This window comes from Topomyia yanbarensis, chromosome 2 (genome assembly GCF_030247195.1).
Source record: "Topomyia yanbarensis strain Yona2022 chromosome 2, ASM3024719v1, whole genome shotgun sequence".
In the NCBI taxonomy this organism is placed as follows: domain Eukaryota; kingdom Metazoa; phylum Arthropoda; class Insecta; order Diptera; family Culicidae; genus Topomyia; species Topomyia yanbarensis.
The window spans coordinates 3,631,816-3,644,063 of NC_080671.1; the positions used below are offsets into that span (position 1 = coordinate 3,631,816).

General features: G+C 38.4%; 1 long non-coding RNA gene across 2 annotated transcripts in view; it reads right to left on the reverse strand.

Annotated features, from left to right (window-relative positions):
* Positions 1–12,248, reverse strand: part of LOC131681650 (uncharacterized) — an 84,964-nt gene that overhangs the window by 22,744 nt on the left and 49,972 nt on the right. The window contains exons 2-3 of one of the 2 annotated variants that reach the window (XR_009303963.1): positions 2,473–2,547; positions 2,255–2,386 (exon numbers count right to left, since the gene is read on the reverse strand). This is a non-coding gene — a long non-coding RNA (uncharacterized LOC131681650). Of the gene's footprint in view, positions 1–2,254; positions 2,399–2,472; positions 2,548–12,248 lie in introns of both variants that reach the window. The other variant, XR_009303964.1, reaches the window with a different exon arrangement.

Below are 12,248 nucleotides of genomic sequence, written 5' to 3' on the forward strand. Positions count from 1 at the left end.
TGAATACATAATTTCCCTTAAACAAGTCATTGCGATATTTGTGCAATGATTAAGTAAAATTAAAAATCTCACAAATTTTCAGCTGCAGATGAAAACCACCATTGGTGCAGGATAACAGAAACTCAGAAGTTATTTTAGTTAAAATTAACACATTTTAAGACAAAGCCTTAATCAATAAGTATCTGCCTTCTATTTTGATCAAAACTATATTTTCGGTTTCTTGACCCCAACAAATGTAGGGATCAATATTTTTGATATAAGTCTTAGAAAAAAGATGAACTAAAAGGCATTTTTCTGCGAGTTTATTTTGATGAAATCTAGATTTTCTGTTTTTTGACCCCAACAAATTTAGAAATCAAAAAAGTTGAACTGAAAGGTAATTTTCATTGAGCACTTTTTCACTTTTACATTGCTTGCAGCTTATTTAACGATCAGCTTCATCACGTTAGGCTATTGCGGAAATCACATCATGGCAGACAGAATCAATTATCTAATTATCTCTTAGTCACAGCCTACTCGGAGTGGATAAGACCTATCGATAGAAACCGGTCAAGGCAAGTCATTAGCGCAAATAAATATTTACCATGTAGCAAAATAATACAATTGCATATCGATATCTGCACTCGTTGTTTGATCAGTGGAACTCGTTACGTTTTCACAAGCACTACTTAGCTAATCGCGATTGCACATTCGCTCGCGATAGAATAGCAGTCAGACTTAGGGAGATTTCCTAAGTCTCTCGATGGTTGTATTTCACTTGTACCCGTATGACAAGTGCGACTGATATATTCAATAATAATGATAATTACCCCTGAACGACTAATGCTTCAAACACGTTATCAAGCGAATGCATATTTATCTACTGCAACGTAATACAGGTTGCATTTAACACACTTAGGGTGATATTTTTCCCGTTGAAATCAATATTATTACTCCGTCATTATGATTATTCATTTAGCTGTGCAGTAGCACACATCAAGTATGCCATGACCGGTGCCTGCCACAGCGGCGCACAGGTGCAAGTGTGCCTCTTAAGCACGTATTTAATGTCGCGCCAGGTTTTTTTTTCGCTGTCATAACAAAATGCAGATAAAACCGATGGACGCTAAGCGTGAAGAGTAGGATGTTATTTTTTTAATTACTCTTTACGCCATAGTCTCATTGCGCGGACCGTTCCATATTCTCACCGATTAGAAACCGTTCGTAGCCATGCGTCAGGTGTCTAATAAACCGTGCACGCATTAACCGCGGCCTACTATTCACGAGTAGACAACAGGCAAAACCTGTTGAAAAGGAGGTACATATCTACAAATAATAATGGATGCAGAAGAGAAGCTGTGCGAACGCAGCACACCACCTCATAAATATGTAACAAGGAGGCGGCGTCTAATCATAAATTCAAATCTCATAGCGACCAATGGCTGCCATCTTGGCCAATCGCAAACCAGCAAACAAGCGCTAATGTTGTTGAAAGCTAAATTAGAAGCCGTCGTAGAAAAAACACACGGCCTACTGCTCCCATAGAGAGAAGAAAAATAGATGGGCGTTGGTGGTCGGAAAAATTTAAATTTAATTACATCTTATTAAATGATTATCAAACAGAAACGTATCATTAGCTGGTAAAAAAAAACCCCATCCCACTTCTCCTAACTGGTCTACCGCGTTCAACGGTTGCAATCCTCAGCTAATAAAATTAATCCCCTCACTGCTTTACGAGCATATTGAAGGTTTCTGAAAGGTTACACATAACATGTTTTTTTTTTCGGAGGTTCCACCTCGGATTATTTAAGAGCAAAGATAGCTCATTAAGGTGCAATAATTGGCCAAATAGCGAGAAATATTAGCTTGGAATTTCTTACGGACCGTAGAGACACCATTGAATGCACACAGCGACGCAAGAGCCATGTCCAAACTGGTAGAAATTTATTCAAAACGCAGTTTCACCGCACTCCCCAGCACTTGTTTTGTTTTATATGGGTAATTAATTTATTGCCTGTATATTTTAGGCTGATGATAAAACGAATTATTAATATGTGATTAGGTTGAGCGCTAACACATTTTTTGGAGAATTTTTAATCATTTCTTCTAACTACTCGGTGCCGCACTAATAAGACACCCCAACTTTTTACTTCTCGTATAACCGCTACATAACAGAACATATCGTGTGATATTGCCCATCTCACTACATATAATGGTTAAACGGGGAATGGGAAAAGTGAGACTTGTTCCTAGAAAAGAACTATTTTTGATTCACCTTGTATCAGCCACATGACATATTTTGGCAATTTCCCATGCCCTCTTATCCAGATCTTGATTACTGTCCAATTCGTGATTGTCGTCGGCAGGTACAGGATTGTTGCTTGGATTGGATCCAGTCCAGATTGGGCTAAAAATAAAACTATCATAAGAGGGTGAAAGCAATCGACGGACAAGCTATGTGTTCCAACAAAGCTAGACTAATTGATATCCTACGTCAAACGCAGCTACAATGCGAGCAAGGTTGGTCAAATTGTGCGATGTAGAAAGTTTGTCTTCTGTTTCTGCCACCTGTAAATAGAAATAAACGCTAAACTTAGACTAGCTATAATCACTTTTTGTTGTTTTTTTTTGTAAAAGAATTAAAAATGAACACACAAACCACATATCTCAAGTAATTCATTGTAACCAGCGAAAATTTCCAACGAGTTAGAAAAAAGAAACACCGTCCAGCATAATTTTCCCTATAAATCCTATCAAATCCGAAGCGTATCCAATTATCGCTAATGTGCCATCATTACCAACCGAAAAAATAGAAATGCACAGCCAACCCCGATCAGGCCGCGCCAAGTCACGTGCTAGTAATGCCGCGCATTTAAAGAAATTGATTACCCCATCAGGGACAGTTTTTTTTTCCGAAAAGGGCCAACCAAACCGAACTGAACCGAAGCGGCGCGTATTCATAACGCGCGTCATCATCATCGTCGTCGTCGCTGCTATCATCAGCGAGGGGGATGCTGACTGGAGCGACCCATCGTAATAATGATAACCATAATAACTATCGGTCCAAAAAAACATATACAGTCAGTCAGGGCCACCAGCACCAGTGCAATCAAATAATCTCGAAACAGTTATTATTCAAGCAGCATGACCGCAGTTCTATCAGCCGCACCATCTTTCTCTCTTCCGGGACCGTGGGGAGTCCTGATGGGACTGCAGCATCCTTCCACTTGCTGGTGGTCACACAGTAGGCGATGTAAACGCACCCTCTCAAAAGTGATCGAAAAAAAAAACGTAGCAGGCAACGGCTACAATTGCTTCGATAGTCCCGAAGGGGAAAACCTAAAAAATGCGATACATTTTTCGACGCAAAAGACAGAGTAGGGAAAATACGAAGGGGATAGAAAACTGCGGTTTACCATTTCGTATTATAATATCAAATATTATTGTTATGTTTATATTCGTTTTTTACGACAGCGTATGCAGCGGGAATCGATTTTTGCCATTGCTGATGATGGCCAAACTGGACCACGTAGTTACTGAAGGGAAAGGATTTTTGGTTGATTTACAGTGGATGTGTTTGTGGAACACAAAAAAATATAGCCGTTTCGGGAATTGCGTTGATCACATATATGATTTAACCAATTTTTCAATTCCATTCTGTTTTGCTAGACATCTTTTCATTTCTTGATTTCAGATTTCAGACTTCTGAAAAAATTATAGCCCTTTTTCAGCTGCTTCATTACTTAAAAAAGCTTTATGGCTGATCTGTGGGCGTTTTGAGACTATTTTCTCAGTAGGTGATCATAGCCTACTTTTACGTTTATTATCGTTTCGTGAATATGCATTAGGGTATTACAAAAAAATCACTGGTTTTGCGTTGCGTTGCAAAGCACTGTGCTATTCGTAGATTTCATACTAACGATTATCATGTTGCCAATAGGTAGTTCTGAATTTTAATGGTAACGAATCTATTTTTATGTTGTTCCTAAGAATTTTCCACGTTCAACAAGGTACATTTTATTAAAATTGATTGAAGAATAATAGAAATGTACGAGAAAATGATAAAATTTAGTATGAATGACAAAAGGCCCTATGAACCCAACTTTTCGTATTCGGACAAAGATCGCGAAGGTTCCGTTCGATTTCTGAGATTTTTTCATACTAGAAAAACTTCCTAACAGTACCCCACTTTCCCATATGTTTTGAGAAACGAAAATATTTTTATTCAAATACTGAGATTATTTCTCATGAAAAGAAGCATGAATTGTAATGTTTTGAGTGCTACGTCAATAGTTAAAGCATTTAATATATTTTTCTCACATATTTTCCCATGCTACCAATTTCAAAACCTTCAAGCGAAGTGGGCGGGGGTCTATGTCCAAATGGCGTGAAATTTGGCATCTGAGCTTACTTCGACATTTGTCTCAATATAAAAGAAGGGAATTGAAATAAAACAATGTTTTTTGCAATGCCCTAATATGCATAAAATGAAGCTTTGAAATTTTAGCTTGAGCTTTTCAGAACGATTTTTCTGCTTTCGATTAAAAATCAGCAAAATCAGAGAAGAGGGCATTTGGCCTCCGATAGAGCAGAGATATAAATTTAGCAAAAAGTGAATCATTTTGTAGATTTTTCATATGTAGTGCGACAGAATAATGGACAACGATATAAATTAAACTATAATGCTCCAATATAATAGTAAAACAGTATTTATAAGAGCGGAAAATCCTTGTTGCACGAGCCACAATAATTACATGAGAAGAGCACGTTATTGTTTTTTATTTATTTCTCGAGCTGCTATTGATGTACGGTTATCAAACTTTGACAGTGTATGTTTACTATGGCGGACTTCCGACTGGTGTTACCGTTTTCAAGAAATTTTCAGCTGTTTTCGATATATAAGCAAGGGGTGCATTTTGCCCCGGGGGTGCGTTTTACCCCATCTTCCCCTATATCTATTATTGCTAGTGGTTAGTATCATGCGAAATTGATGTTCAACTAATCGTTTTCCCTTTCGATCGAGTTTTGGCAGGACAAAGATGAACCTTAATACTATTCAATTGTAAATAAATAGTGTCTGAACGGTCAATTCAGACGGTGTGTTTTGTTAAGCGAAGCATGAAATCAAAGAAGGCGTTGCTTGAGTACAGCCGTGAAATCTTTTCGCGCATGCTTTATTTTATCAAATCCTAATAAATTAGTGTACTAAGTACCCAGAAGCAGTGGCGGCGCGAGGTTTTTTGCCGCTCGAGGCAGAAAGTTAAATTTGCCGCCCCTTTTATTGCGAATGTATCAAAAGAGATCGAATATTTCCCACTTTTCCATATGTATCAAATATGATGGACGGGTATCTTTTATTTATTTATTTAGAAATTTAAGGTACACAGCACAATATGACTATTAGTACCTAATCTACTAATTTAAGACTACAGTTCCTACCTAACGTTAGTATCTATCAAATAATGAATATAAGTATATTACAATTATATGACTAATAAGTATCTATAAACTAAATTTGTACATATAAATTGGTATTCTTTAAGAATTGTATCAAATTTTGGTTTTTCTGAGCATTGTTACCTAAATTAGATTGGTCAATATCGAATTGTTTTCTTTGGTTAGAATACTTGCTACACTCATTTAGAATGTGTGATACAGTAAGAGTTGTATTGCATTCATCACATTGAGGAGGAAGGGACCGATTGAATATGTAACCGTGTGTAAGACTCGAATGCCCAATTCTTAAACGCGTAAGTACAACTGATTCCTTTCTAGATTGCCTATGTGATGTGGCCCATTCAGCCGTATCTGGTTTGATGGTTCGTAGCTTGTTTCCTGTCGTATCCTGCCAGTTATTTTTCCATGATCGAAACACTGCTAACTTTGCTAATGATGTACAGTCAGAAGTATTCAGTCCAAGTCTAGGTATTTCTTCATTAACTGCATTTTTCGCCAATTCATCCGCCATCTCATTCCCTGGAATTTGCATATGGCCAGGAATCCAGAGAAACTGAACTATTTTATTATTGCTCTCAACTTTCCTTAAAGTATCCTGAATATTTTGAACAAGAGGGTTATCGCTGTACAAATTGGCTATTGACTTTAAAGAACTGAGGGAATCAGAAGCTATTAAAAATTTGTATATTAAAACATCATGTTCCATAATATATTTCACTGCATGGTGAATCGCTTTCAGTTCTGCTGTAAATGCAGATGACCCATTTTCTAGCTTTCCCTGGTACTGGTATTCTGAGCTATAAACGGCACAGCCGGACATATTATCAGTTTTTGATCCATCAGTATAAAGAAAGTAATAATCGTGGTATTTAAGGCATAGCCTACGAAATTCGTTCTTGAAATGGCTAACGGCAGTATTAGCTTTAGTCCATTTTGTAATAGAAAAATCTATTGAAAACGCATTTCCTTTCCAAGGAGGGATTTCATGAAAACCCCTAGTCATGACATTTCCATAGTTGAGTTGGTATTTTGCAAATGTTTCGAAAACTCGTATGTAGAATGGTCGTGCTAGTCGTGGTCTGTTCATGAAGCGCTGGGCAAGTTCGGGGTGGTTAAGCATTCCGTAGAGAGGGTGAGTTGGCAGTGACTGTATTCTAATTCCGTATGTCATGATCAGTTGATCTCTCCTAAGCGATAAAGGAATCATTCCTGAGTCTGAAAGTAGGCTGATTACTGGGCTGGTCCTAAACGCACCTGTGGCTAAGCGGATGCCAAGATGATGGACGGAGTCAAGCTGTTTCAAAAGATTTTTGCGTGCAGAAGAATATACTGTTGCCCCGTATTCCAATCTGGATAGTATCAATGATTTGTGTAGTGTTAGTAAAGTTCGACGGTCTGAACCCCAACTAGTGTTTGATAGAGTTCGTATGATTTTCATGCTTCCATTAGTTCTTGCTTTTAATTGTTTTATATGAGTATTCCACGTAAGGCGTCTATCGAAAAGTAATCCCAAAAACTTACATGTCTCCACAACATGTATTTTTTGACCATTTAGAAATAATTCAGGATCAGTTGAACAGGAAGTTAGGCGACAAAAATGTATTACTTTAGTTTTAAGTGGGGATAATCGAAAACCCGTCAAATTACTCCAGTTTGTAAACTTTTTTGGATTTCTCTTAAAGATTTGCCTCTAAGAAAAGCTACTAAATCGTCTGCAAAAATCAATTTGCGTATAGCTGGTGGAAAATACTGTCTTATTGAGTTAACGGCAATAAGGAAAAGCGTCACGCTCAAAACTGCACCTTGAGGTATACCATTCTCTTGACGATATATTGATGAGAAGGTATTGCCGATGCTCACCCGAGATATACGGTCGCTGAGAAAATTTTCAATGAATCGAAGCATATTTCCACGCACTCCATAGTCAGATAAAGTCTTAATGATATGATGTTTCCAGGTCATGTCATATGCTTTTTCAATGTCGAAAAAAATGCAGACCAGATGTTCTTTATTAGCGAATGCTTCTTGTATGGCTGATTCCAAGGTGGTAAGATTGTCCATGGTGTTTCGAAATCGTCGAAAACCTGACTGATCTGGATCGAACAATTCATTTGATTCAAGATACCAAACAAGTCGACGGTTTACCATTTTCTCCATTACTTTGCAAAGACAGCATGTAAGGGAGATTGGGCGATAGTTGAGAGGGTTCAAGGGGCTTTTGTTGGGTTTCTGAATTGCAACAATTATTGATTCTTTCCATTTTTTCGGGAACAATCGTTTCTCCCAAAGCTCATTATACAGTCTTAACAGATAATACATACCATCCAAAGGTAGATTTTTGATCATGTCATAATGAATATCGTCTGGTCCTGTAGATCCACCATTGCAACTGGCAATAGCGAATTGAAGTTCACTCATTGTGAACATCACGTTTAGTTCGTCTGCGCCTCCTATCTCGTACAAAACAGAGATTTCACTTTCCTCTCTCGTTTTATGCTCTAAAAATTCCGGGGAGTAGTTTTCCGAGCTACAAACAAATGAAAAGGCTTTCCCAAAAGCTTCTGCGATACCCTCGTTTGATTGTATCAATTCGTTGTCAACCTTTAACGCTGTTATTGTTTGGGGTTTTATTTTTCCGCTGATCCTATGTATTTTATTCCACACTTCCCGATTGGGTGTGGAAAAAGTGATAGTAGGAACAAATTTTGTCCACGAGTCTTTTTGTACTTTGCGAATAGTTCTGCGTGCTTTTGCTTTGGCGATTTTAAATGCAGTTTCATTTTCGGGAGTCATGTGTTTGTTGTAGTTACGCAGAGCACGTTTTCTCTCGCTAATACAGTTAGCAACATCTTGAGACCACCATGGCGGTTTGATATTTTTTACAATCGGTGATGATTTTGGGATAGTATTCGCTGCAGCATTCGTAAGGCAAGCAGAAAACTGCTCTACTCTCTTTAAGGTATCATAGTTGGAGTTTTCCCTTTCGTCGATTTGTAGTGAAACCGAGTGTCGAAAGTTTGGCCAATCTGCCGAATTGGTAATCCATCGGGGACGTCTGGTTGTATTGAGAGATCGTTGCAGTGCAGTAATAACTATCGGAAAATGGTCGCTCGAACAGAGATCCTCATGGACATGCCAAGAAAAATGGTTAGAAAGACTTGGGGAACCAAAAGTTAGGTCAATCGCAGAATAGGAATTGTTGGCAACCGAGTAGTGGGTTGGCGTTCCATCATTGAAAATATTGAGATTTTGTTCTTCGATTACTTTTTCTATGAGTTTACCTCTACTACTGTCACTTAGGCAACCCCACAGAGTGTTATGTGCATTGCAATCAGTTGTTACTATATACGGAGTAGGTAGCTGATCCAATAGATCTTTCATCTCTGTATCGGTTACGGTCTTACTTGGTGGTAAATAAAGGCTACACACGGTCATTTCAATCGGAACACATACTTCCACAGCAACAGCTTGTAGTTCTGTATTCAATTCAATTTCTCTGGAATAATAGGAATCAAGAACGGCGATTGCAACACCCCCTGAGGCTCTTAGGTGAAACTGATCGAGTTTATAATATAATTTGTAATCTTTTAGTGTAGGTTGTCTCGAATGATCAAAGTGAGTTTCTTGGATAGCTATGACGTAAGGTTTGTAATTACATATCAAAAGTTTTAATTCATTAAAGTTATTATAAAAACCATTCGCATTCCATTGAATTATTGTATTAAGCATTTTTTTAAAAAAAAAGAATGTTTTACCAAGAAGCTTTGATACTGACACGTTTATCAGGTTTCTAGATCAGTTTCCTTGAGAAATATCGATGTCTTTAAAGCTTGGGATAATACCGTAAAACTATGCTCATTTGGCGATTGTGTTAGAAGTTGATCTTGCTTTGGGTTTTCTCTGTTGTTTTGTTCACTCAAATAATTATTTTTTTGTATAGGTGTTAGTGAGTTACCTTGAACCTTTCCATCGATATTGGTAGACTGTGAGGTTGTAAACAATGGAGATCGTGATCTCGATCGGGCTCTGTCCGTCGATACTCTCTCGACGGCGAAGCAATGGTTGGGATGATCATCATGGTTAATGCTAGATATCGTTGGTGTTTGTGTAGACTGTGGTGGTCGTATTTCAATTCCAGGCTCTCTCGGCAAGCTTAGGCTGGCAGCGATTTCGTGTAGGGATTGTTGGTCAGATTTGGGTTGGTCATTCTGCGTAATGGGATCTCGGTTTCAGCTGCTCATCGTGCTTCTTATTTCTCGGTTAGTTTCAATAGAATTTTCCTGAACCTTTCCCGTCGCCGTGACAGTAGCAAAGCTTCGGGTAAGCTGTGGCGTATTTGGATTCGGAGCTTGTGATCGTCGTTTTCGTTAAGCTTCACGCAAGGAAATTTTGTCGGTGACTCGAATTTTCTGGATTTCGTATTCATCTTCGTATACTGGACAGGTTTTCGAAAACGCATCGTGGCTACCTCTACGATTCACACAGATGGTTTGTACGCATCGAGTATTATCATGGTATAGATTTGCGCATCCCGCACACACGCGATTTCCTCTACACTGGTCTTTAGTATGTCCGGATTTGAGGCAATTCATACACCTCAAAGGAGACGGGCGAACACGGCATGGATGGAATCCTACATTTATCGATGTTGGTAGATATCCCAGATTAAATGTTAAGACAACGGTAGAGGTGGGCTCCAGTTCCTTATTCTGGTTACGGCGATTGATCCGCCTGATCTCCGTCACGTGTTCAGCCTTCAGTCCCTCAAGAATTTCATTATCCGATAGAAACTTCAAATCGTAACAACACCCTTTGTAGTGTTCAGAGAAGAGTGTTCTTGAATTCGAATCCCGATCTGTCCTCCAAGGTTTGTTTGTTTCATTAGTTTTTCGGCTTGCTGAGTGTCCACTGATTTCAGAAGTAGCTTCCCATCTTTCATCCGACTGATTGTGACACGTGGTGTAATACTATCAATAGCCTTTTTGATAAAAAATGGCGATACCTTTTCCATTGTGTGTTCACCATCTGTTCTAGACAGCACTAAATAGCGTGGTCCATTGTTTCCTTCCAATCTGCTTTCCTTAGAAAAGAATTTTTCTTGCAGCGTGTCTCGAGTAGCTCCACGTTTTTCCCGTTTTATCTGCGTTTTCAACTTCCAGTCGTCTCCGGTGTCAAAATCGGTCAGTTCATCAAATCGAGAACCAAAGGCCCAAGGCGGTTTTCCGCCGCCGGAATCCCCTTCCATGCCTCTCTCTCACTTCGAACTCCAACACAATAGAAACTGTTAACAAATAGAAGGTTTGTTTGAAAATCGACTTTAACTGCGGAGCTTCAAAAATTAGATGTTCTCTGCTTGAAAGCTAAAGCCAAACTGGGGTATCTTTTAGCCGAAAGAGTAATTGGGCCGAATTATCTGCATAATAATAATAATAATAATAATAATAATAATAATAATAATAAGGAATCTAGTTTTTGTAATAAATTGAATATAGGTTATTCATTCTTGTATTTACAATATTTGTAGTTATTCAATATTTTGTAGATATTTTTCTTCTTTATTGATATACTTCTTTAATTCAACAAGGAAATTGTGTGATTGCGAAAATAGCGCTCGATAAGATCCGATTTCAGCGAAAGAACGAAAATTAATGATAAACATGAACGGCATATCAGCAAAGTTGTGGAGTTGCTTCTTGAAAAACTTTTCAAGAAATATGAAATTTTTATTAAGTTTTTTTAATCGTTACAATACATAACTCTCATCAACGCAACGCTTCTTTAGCTGATATAGTATACAAACAAAAAATATTATACTCTATACAAACATATAGATTATGGCAGAAAAAAATTGCGATTGACTTTTCGCAGACCTGTCTTAGACCTACAGTGCGCGAGGTGGAAAGTTGATCCAGGTGACAATGGAACTTGTTCTTACAGACGTTTACCACATACAGCTGCATTATACGAGACAAGTAGTACTAATAACGTTTAACTCCTTAGCCGAGGCAGGAAGCTTCGTAGCAAAGATGAACATACATCACGACGTCGAATATGAAAACGTCAAAACCAAGATCTTCGTGCATATGGACCTTGACCTAATGGAAATTCGTCTGCATGATTTGACACCTCGTACTGCCACGAAGATTCATGTCGAAATATGGAGAAGTGGAATCCGTCTACAACGACACCTGGAGAAACTTTTTCCCTAGCATTCTGAACCAACCGGCTGAACCAACCTATACCGTCTTACTTGACTTTAAAGGGCAGATCATCTCAAGGTGCATACACAGAACCCTATGCACGTACCCTGGGCAGACGGCCACGTGCCAGTTCTGTAACCAAACGGCTACTACAACCATCACCACCAAATATCCTTCGACATTTGCTGATACACCTAAAACAGCCGGCCAAAGAATGAATGCCGAACAAACAATATTCCACGGTATCCTTATGCCAACAGTCAACCTAGCTAGGGAAGAAATAAGCAAGAAACAAGACGATTATACCACTCACTCGAGAACTCAAAACGCACTAAACATGTAATGACGAAAATTAAAGATCTAGCGCCGACGACATGGACACAAATACAAGCGAGGGAGAAGGCAGACGGAATGATCAGCAAGCGGGGGAGGATAAACCTGACTATTGCTCATTATCAAGAAAGGAAATTAACACGAGAAGCTGAAAGCAGTGTACCCAGGATAGGCGACAGAAATAATATTCGATTATTTTTTATCTATTTTGAATTGCTAATTTAATTGTATTTTTGGAACGCATATTATTTTCAAAAAGGCGAAAGACCCTCGAGGTTA